Below are 8,514 nucleotides of genomic sequence, written 5' to 3'. Positions count from 1 at the left end.
TTACCGTGCTTACAAGGCATTGGAGGTAAAACAAGGAACCGCTCCTGACCTCCTGACTCTTGGGATCAGTGGGGAAGATAGACATTTGTTAATTCATAAAAATGTAAAGACGCAACTATGATCAAAGTCCCCGAAGTAAAGAACTTGGTGCTGGAATTCGGTCTAAAAGAAGGGCCTGCCTCAGTCAGCGGTATCAGGAATTCAGCTGAGTGGTCTGAAAGATGAGTAAGGTTAACCAGGTGAAGAGCAGAGGGTTGGACACGCCAGGAAGAAGGAACAGCGTGTGCAAAGGCTCAGAGGTAGGAGGAAGCATGCCAAATGGTAAGGACTAAAAAAAAGGCCGAGTGACCAGAAGAGAAAGTAGAAGGGAATTCTGGAAACCTAGGTGGGACCATGGCAGTCTAGAACTGAGGTAGCAAGCAGCAATGGATTTGAAGAAAAGAGGGGAATTGGAGAGAAAATGGAAGGGATTTGATGATAGATTAGTCCGGGCATCAGTTGAGAGAGAAGAAGAGAAATCAAAAATGACTCCTATGTTTTCAAATTGAATCCTTGAGCGGTAATATATATTGATTTGGGAAAGCCGTGTGGCTGTGTGTTGTGTTGGGAGGGGGAGGTTTTTTTCCGGGAGGAGGAAAATCAGGAATTTTGCTTTCACCATGCTAAGTTCAGGTGTTCTCTGTGACATCCTAATGAATGAGTCAGGAAGTAGAAGCAGATTTTGGACTCAGAAGAAAGGCCTGGGCTTTAGAGAAAGATTTGAGAACAACCAATATGAAGATGGTACTTAAATAGGGAAGAATTGAGATGCTCACCTAAGTTCAACATCTAAGCCTCAAGGAACCTCAACACTCAGAATTCTGATAAAGAAGGAGAAACAAGCATAAGGGACTTAAAAAAAAAAAAGAACCAGCTCAGAGAAGATCTTTGAATCATACCAGCCAAGAATATAAATGTTCCAAGAAGGATGAGCCATCATCAATGCCAAATGCATCTAAGAACATTTTTTGATTTGATTTGTTTGTTAAGGACAAAGTGATATCCACTGGTTCAGGAAGCATGAGGTCCCTGGGGCACTTGGCAAGGTGTTTCAGATGTATGTTAGGGGCAAAATCTCTAATGTGGAGAGTTGAAGGATAAATATGGTGGGGTAGGGGGTGATAGCATAGAGACAGCCTGTGTGAGACAACCCTTTGGGGGATGCTTGGCTGCTACGGGAAGAGAGAGGATTTGGACTCAAGGAAAGTTTGGGGTTTGTTTATTTTTAATGAGTTATACTTACTGTTTGTTTTTATCAGTGGTGTGTTGGTAAATGCTTAACCACTGGCTCTCTGGGGGGAAAGCCCTGATTTATAGCATCAGCCAATCTCTGTAGTGTAAATACTCTCACAGGGGTTGATTTCCAGCTACCGATGTGATATCGCTGGATGTAAAGTTGGAAAGAGATGCTTGGAATTGGTTTTTACAAGCCAGTGACATCTGGTTCCAGCACAGCCCTGCTCTTAAATGTTTGCATTTTTAAAACATCTAGTTCAAAGCAAAGGATTCACAGTGCAGGATATGGAGGCCAAACCAAAGGAACAAAATCCTGGCAAATGAGAGAGAGAAAGGGACTGGAGAACAAGAGGGAAGAGGGAAGCTGGCCTTTGCCAAGAGGAGGAATATTCCTCCAATGTAAAAGGAGTTAAGGAGGAAAAGGGTGTAAATGAAGATGCTGAGGGAATTCTCGTCTGGCCTTTCTCTAGGTACTGGGTGCCAGGAAACTTCAAGTGCTTTACATACATTATCTGATTTAATTCTCACAGTCACCAGAAGACAGAGATTTTATGAGGAGCCCTTTTCACAGATCAGGACACTGAGGCTTGCAGATGAATGGTAACTTGGTAAAAGTCATCCAATCAGTAAGATTAGAATCCAGTCGACCCTACCACAGAACCCATGCTCCTGCCCACAGGGCTGCCTCTCTGCACTGCTTCACAGGCTGGAGCTGCTGCAGCTATTTTGTCAGTAGGAGGAGAGAGCCCGCCTGGGAAAAAAAAAATCAACCAAGCCAAAGCCAACAAACAAGAAAGAGAAATCAAGTCCTGATCATTTCATTTGAACCTGTAGATCAAACCATGCATCAAGCTAAAACTACCTCTGGCTAAGAGATGTATGCCAGTAAATTCTCTCTCTCTCCTCTCTCTCAGCTTCTGCGAATTTGATCTTCCCATTACTTGCAACAGAAGAAAACAAACACAGTAAAGAAATACAAATATTGCAGACTAGAACTTTAGAAATTCTATGCCAGAATACATTGCAGTGCTAGGAATCAGTATCGTATGGGTCAATACCAGTGTACAGCTCACCCATGTGTGTGGATTACAGCTGTTACATGTACAACTCATGTATGTGAGTTTGGTGTTTCCAACATTATCTAAGTTATGCTAGAATCAAAGGACCATTTTTAAAAAGAACAAAAATATTATAAATAGCAATCAACCAGTACAAGCAATCAGTTTGCATCAGTGAAGCTTCATTTCCTGTACCCTAGAAGGGCTCCTTTGTTTTGGTAAAGGACATCCCGCAACCTGATATGTGAGGCAGCACGATCCCTTCACGCTTGTAAAGTACAGCAAAGATCACAATTCCTGAATAGAACATAATGCTTCTAAAGAGAGATGACCTCCTGGAAAGAACCCTGAGATGGTAATGCCCTCACAGAAATATGAGACCCTAGACTTCACTGTTGTTACAAAAAGACTCTTACCTCGACATTATATGGGATCCCTGACTGGGGTACCAAGGCTCTATTTAGCGGAAAGTGGAAACAAAATAGTAACAAAATGAATCACACTACAGGAGAGACCAGGACAGGCCGCTGGTAAAGAAACCCCAACCCCTGGTCCCATTTGGCCCTGGGTCTTACTGTCCTGCAGAGCCTGAGCGGGGGTGGGAATTGATGTTCTGGGGCAGGGGAATTATGCCCGCGGGAATGATAGCAATTATGCTAATTGAGGAGACCTCTTTGTTGTGAGATTTCCAGAGCAGGAAGCAGCTTGTGTTAGAGACTGACAGTAGAAGTCCTAAAAATAGCACGCCCCCCAGGTGTGCCCCAGGGGGTGACGACAGAGATAGCTGGGAGGTTAATCTGGGAAGAAAGCAAATATGCTGGAACCAGAGGTGAACAAGCAGTAACACAAGGTCTAAGATTGTGAACCTCGTGAATCAGAGAGCGGAGCGGGGAGGGTTGTCCCGGGCTGGGGGTGGGGGAGGGAGGCCGTGTTGGCGGCGAGGGGGCGGGGCAAGAAGGCAACACACTGCAAAAAAGCATCCTTTCTGGAAACTTATGCGTTAAAAAAAAGTCAAGCCCATAACTAATTTTAAACAGCAAAGAAAATAAAGACTGCACAGTTGCTGATCAGAAATGAGGTCAGTCAGTCGAGGTGGGCGGTGGTGGGCTGGTGGAGGGGCAGACGCGCATGCGTGCTGCATCTCCAGGCAGGCGCTGGACCCGCAAGGACAAAGGTTTGAGCAGATGCTGCCGCTGGGAGAAGCTGCGGCCCCGGAGGAATGAGGCGCCCCCTCTCAGCGGCGACTCAAAGGCCCCATCCGGGCACCCAGGAAAGTGCCTTTAAACCTGGGAACACAGAGCGCGCTGAAACGTTTCCCCACACTTAGATGGAGGGAAGAATACCACTTTTTTCTCTAAACTTTATCCTTTTGCTGCAAAAGATCAACGTAACCAGAGGAAAGAGACTACTGGTTTACCCAAATAAACCTTTAGTTGAAAGGACATCTCTTCCTGACCCAGAAAATGAGTAATCACCTTTTTTTTAATTTCCAAAACCAACCGTTCTCTCTGTGCAGGAACTTCTCCCTCTGTTTCCAAACCTGTTCTTTTTTTTGTTTGTTTACTGGTTTTTGTTTTTCCCCTAAAAGGAAAACAAACAAAACTCCTCTTTGCATGAACTTAAATGCCACCTCCAGCCTCAACTCTAGTTTTCTGCCTCTGTTCGCAGCTAAGGGTCTGCAACAAACAGACCATACACACTCCCACCACTTCCTTACCATCTCTTCTGCCTTAACCCTGAGGATCATGACTCATGTCCTCACCTCTCCACCGAAACTGCTCTGGGGGACCTCTGCTCCCCTCAGCGACTGAACTCAATGCCTTTCCTCAGGTCCCCATCACTCCTGGTCATTCTGTGACAATCAGAAGTGTTGTCTCAGAACTGACTTTCCTCGCGTCAGTGATCCCTTAGCGGTGTGGTTCTCTAACCACTGAGATACCCTGCTGTAGTGCTTCTCACTCAGTATCAGAATTCCCTGGGGGCCTATGAAAGGCAGATTGCTGGGCCCCAAACCCAGAGCTTTTGACTCAGTAGACGTAGGCTGGACCTAGAATTTACATGTCGAACAAGCTTCCGGGTGATGCTGGTGTAGGCGGTCCAGGGACCACTCTTCAAGAACCACTGCTCCAATAGGTGTCAACCCAGGCTTGTCTTTAAAATTGCCCAGGGCTGAGGCACTTTTAAAGGTATGATGCCTGGCCCCGACCCTGGACCAGTAGTATAGTGAGAGTATCTGGGTGAGGGTCTGGGCAGTCTCTGTGATTCTGACATGCATGACTCTGTGATTGACAGTCTCTACATTTACTTCCTGTCCCAGTTTTACTTTGTCATGTCAACCTCCACGGTGACCATGTGTCAGGTTCCGTCCCTTAGATCTTAGCCCTTCAAGTTTGGTATTCTCTCCCTTCGTGCGGGTGGGAAATTATGAGGCCTGACCTAACGCAGTGGCTCTGGGGAAAGAGACAAGGTCAGCTTTCAGAGATATTTGGGATCTAGAAATAACTCTTCTTAATGACCAATTAAATGTGGACGCTGGAGGAGACAATTCACTTATTTAGTAGTAAGTATAGAAATAATAATTTGCAGCCCTTTTCACATATTGGGAAGACCACAGCCAACATCCCACCCCAATAGTTTTACAGAAATATTATGCCAAAACTTGTGTCCACCAGATGGAAAATACTCATCTACCAAGGAATCAGAACGCATAATGCCCCTTGGCATCTTGCCAAAAAAGTAATTAGGCCTATGTGGAAACAAAGTTTTGTTTTTGTTTATTTGTTTAGCATTCTTGGAGGTTTCTTTTGTTTTTTCTCCTGATAAATTCAAACATCAGAAATAATACCACACTTGCTGTTTGCTTTTCGAAGTCTGTTTTCTTTCTCTCCCCGCACATTCACACAGAGCTTTCGTCTTCCTTTTCTTTTACTATTTTTTCCTTCTTTGCCTTCAAAGTAGTCATGTGTTCCAGGAATGCAAGATGGAGCAATATTAAAACATTTATCTATAAAATTCATTACAACAACAAATTAAATATGGAGGCAGTGAAAAGGTATTTGATAAATTTCAGTAACCACAACTATTGCTGAAATAAACAGAAATGCCTCAAGCATGATAATGACTATTATCAACGCCTAAGAGCAAACATAATATTAAATGTAAAATAGTAAGCAATCTCATTAAAGCCAGAAAGAAAAAAAGGGATGCCTTCAAGCATCATTTGTATGCAACATTGTTTTGGAGGTTCTAGCTAATGCAATAATAAAAGAAAAGAAAATGAGTGGTATAAATTTGGAATTGAAAAGAGTAAACAATCTTTATCTATAGATTATATAACCATATGCCTAGAACACTCACGAAAATATAGTCTTTTTTTTAAAGAAATGATTAGAATTAAAGGGCAAAGTTGGATTTTTTTTAAAAAAAAGATTAATAAATACACAAAAATGCAAAAATTGCCTTTATACTACCAGGAGTCATTTAGAATGAAAAGAGAGTTTCAAAAATTCCATTCATGATCACATGAGAAACTTTAACTTGCTAAGGGATCTACGTGAAGAATAGAAAAAGGTCTATGTGAAGAATACGATGAAAAACGTAAGGTCCAAATCAATGGATAGAAAAGCAACATCACAACAAAGTCAATCCTTCTCAATACAAATTAAATTAACTTCCCATAAAAATCATAAAGGGCTCTTTAATGGAGACGGGCAACATGATTTTCAATTTTACGTTAAAAATCCACGTGTAAGAATTGCTAAGAAAATGTAGAAAAATAAAGAGGAGGCACAGAGTATATGTGAACTGGTGCAATCAATATGGTTTGGGACTGGCACAGGACTGGTCAGAGGCAGCAGTGGAAAAGAGTCCAGAAGTAAATCCAAGTATATATAGGAACTTAATATATGATGAAAGTGGTATTTAATTCAGGCATGAAAAAATCATTTATTTTATAAATGAGACTGGAATAATTGGCTATTCATCTGGAGTAAAACAATTTTAGTTCCTTACTTCGGGCCATAGACAAAAATAAACTTCACGTGGATTAAAGATCTAATGACAGAAAAAAGAAGAGGAATGGTGATTACTGGGAGAAAATTCAGAAGATTATCTCGCCATTGAGTGAGAAAGTTCTTACTAAGCAAAAAAAGAAACTCACACGCCATTAAAAGGCTAAATACCTTGTATTCCAAAAATCAACAATGTCCAGGGAGGGATAGATTGGGAGTTTAGGATTGACATGTACACACTGCTATGTTTAAAATAAAATGCTTGTCCATGAAAAAAAAAATCAACAATGTGTAAATGGCAAAAGACACCATTAAAAACAGTCAAGGGGCCTATAGATTGGAAAAAATATGAGCTGAGAGTCAAGAGTTAATATTCCTGTTGCACAAAGAAAGGGAAAATCATTTTTTACAATCAAATAACCAACAGACAAATGGGCGTGGAATAATAAACAGGAAATATACTCAAGGGAAAATGCAAAGGGCCGATAAACAGATGAAAAGAGAATCAGACTCACAGACTCATTAGCGGCACAGGCGGACACAAATTAAAGGGCAAATAGGATGCCTTTCTCCACCTTTTTCTTATTAGAAAAAAAAAGAACGCTAGCGAGGAGGTGAAGAAGGAGGAGGACGGTGACGACATAGCTTACTGTGCTTACAAGGGTCCAGCCGCTGTTCTGAGCACTTTACATATAATAGCTCGTTTGATTCTATCAGCAGCCCATGAGGTTGGCACTATTTCTATCCCCATGGCATAGATGAGAAGACATACACAATTCTCATAAAACCATACTTATCCTTACCACATTGAGTTCTCTGATAATTACTATTCTATCCTATGTTACTTTACTTAAAAATCGCTGGTCAGGACCCAGTAACTTAATTTTATGATACACAAATGCTTAAGCCCACAGTTCGAAAAACACTGATCTAGAGAGATGCTCATAAAATATTAAATTAGAATAACAAGTTTCTGAGTAATGTGTGTACTGAAATCTCATTTATGGAAGAAGAAAAAGAAAGGAAGGAAGGAAGGGAGGGGGAAGGAGGGAGGGAGGGAGGGAGAGAGGAAGCTGCGTCGTGTATATGAGTATAGACTCTGTAGTAATGGGTATGTGTATTCAGGCAGAAAAAGGAAGGCGTCACACCTTTCATCATATCATCATTCATATCGGTTACCTCAGGGGGTTGGACAAGGCAGAAGAAAGATTTTTCAGCTTTTCCTTGTACATCTCTGTTTTGTTTTCAAGCTGCAAGAAAGAATCCTTTGCTTTTGGGGTTTTTTAAGAACAATTCAACAAAACTGGGACAAAAGAGTTTTGCAATCTGTAAATTTTTGTGCTCTGGGATAAAACCTAAGTTTTTAAACTTTATTGCATCTCATGCTTGAATGGCCCCCATTCAGCATTTGGCTCCCATTTACTAAAAGAACAAATCTTGCAATTCCACCTATAAAACTTACTGGGAGAGGGATGAACCTGATTATGGTGTCTTCTTATCAAGCGAGAAGGGTAAGTTCTTATTCTAACCTGCAGTAATAATGCAACTGAATGAAAGGGAAAGGATCTCCGTGGAAAAATACCCAAGGAGGCTTATAGGAGAGAGGTCTAATTCCACTTGAATGAAGTCTCATTCGTTCATTCAGCATATGTACCTGATTTGATTTATTTTACCTTAATTTTACATACCAAAACTGCCACCTCTCTTTCTAAATACTTTGTACCTTACATGAAATAGCCCATTTAATTGCTGGAGGTTTCCCCTATAAACCAGAAGGTTTAGTATGTCCTTTAGACCCTCCTCTAACCGAATTGTTCAAGATTCTGGAGGCTTATTCAGTTCAAACATCAAATAAGCCTGGTTCCTTCTTCCAAAGTCTAAGAGAAAAAAAAAAAAATTAGAATTTTCTATCAACTTCCATGGTGGTTGTTAGTGCTCTGTGCCAGCTCCATCTTCTGGGCTCATACTAGGACTGTACTACCCTGCACACTTGGGGTTAGATGCAGCTACAGGTCTGGCTTTGATAAATGAAAGGAGTGAAGAAGCAATGGCTCATGTAAGATCCAGTGTGCAAATCTACCTCACCCTTTTCTGCCTCTGTAACGATGGAAATAATCTCCATCAGCCTGTCCTCATGACGGTCATACAGAGGGGTGAGAAATAACCTGGAG

Source organism: Phocoena sinus, chromosome 20 (assembly GCF_008692025.1).
Source record: "Phocoena sinus isolate mPhoSin1 chromosome 20, mPhoSin1.pri, whole genome shotgun sequence".
NCBI lineage: Eukaryota > Metazoa > Chordata > Mammalia > Artiodactyla > Phocoenidae > Phocoena > Phocoena sinus.
This window is presented reverse-complemented; position numbering follows the sequence as displayed.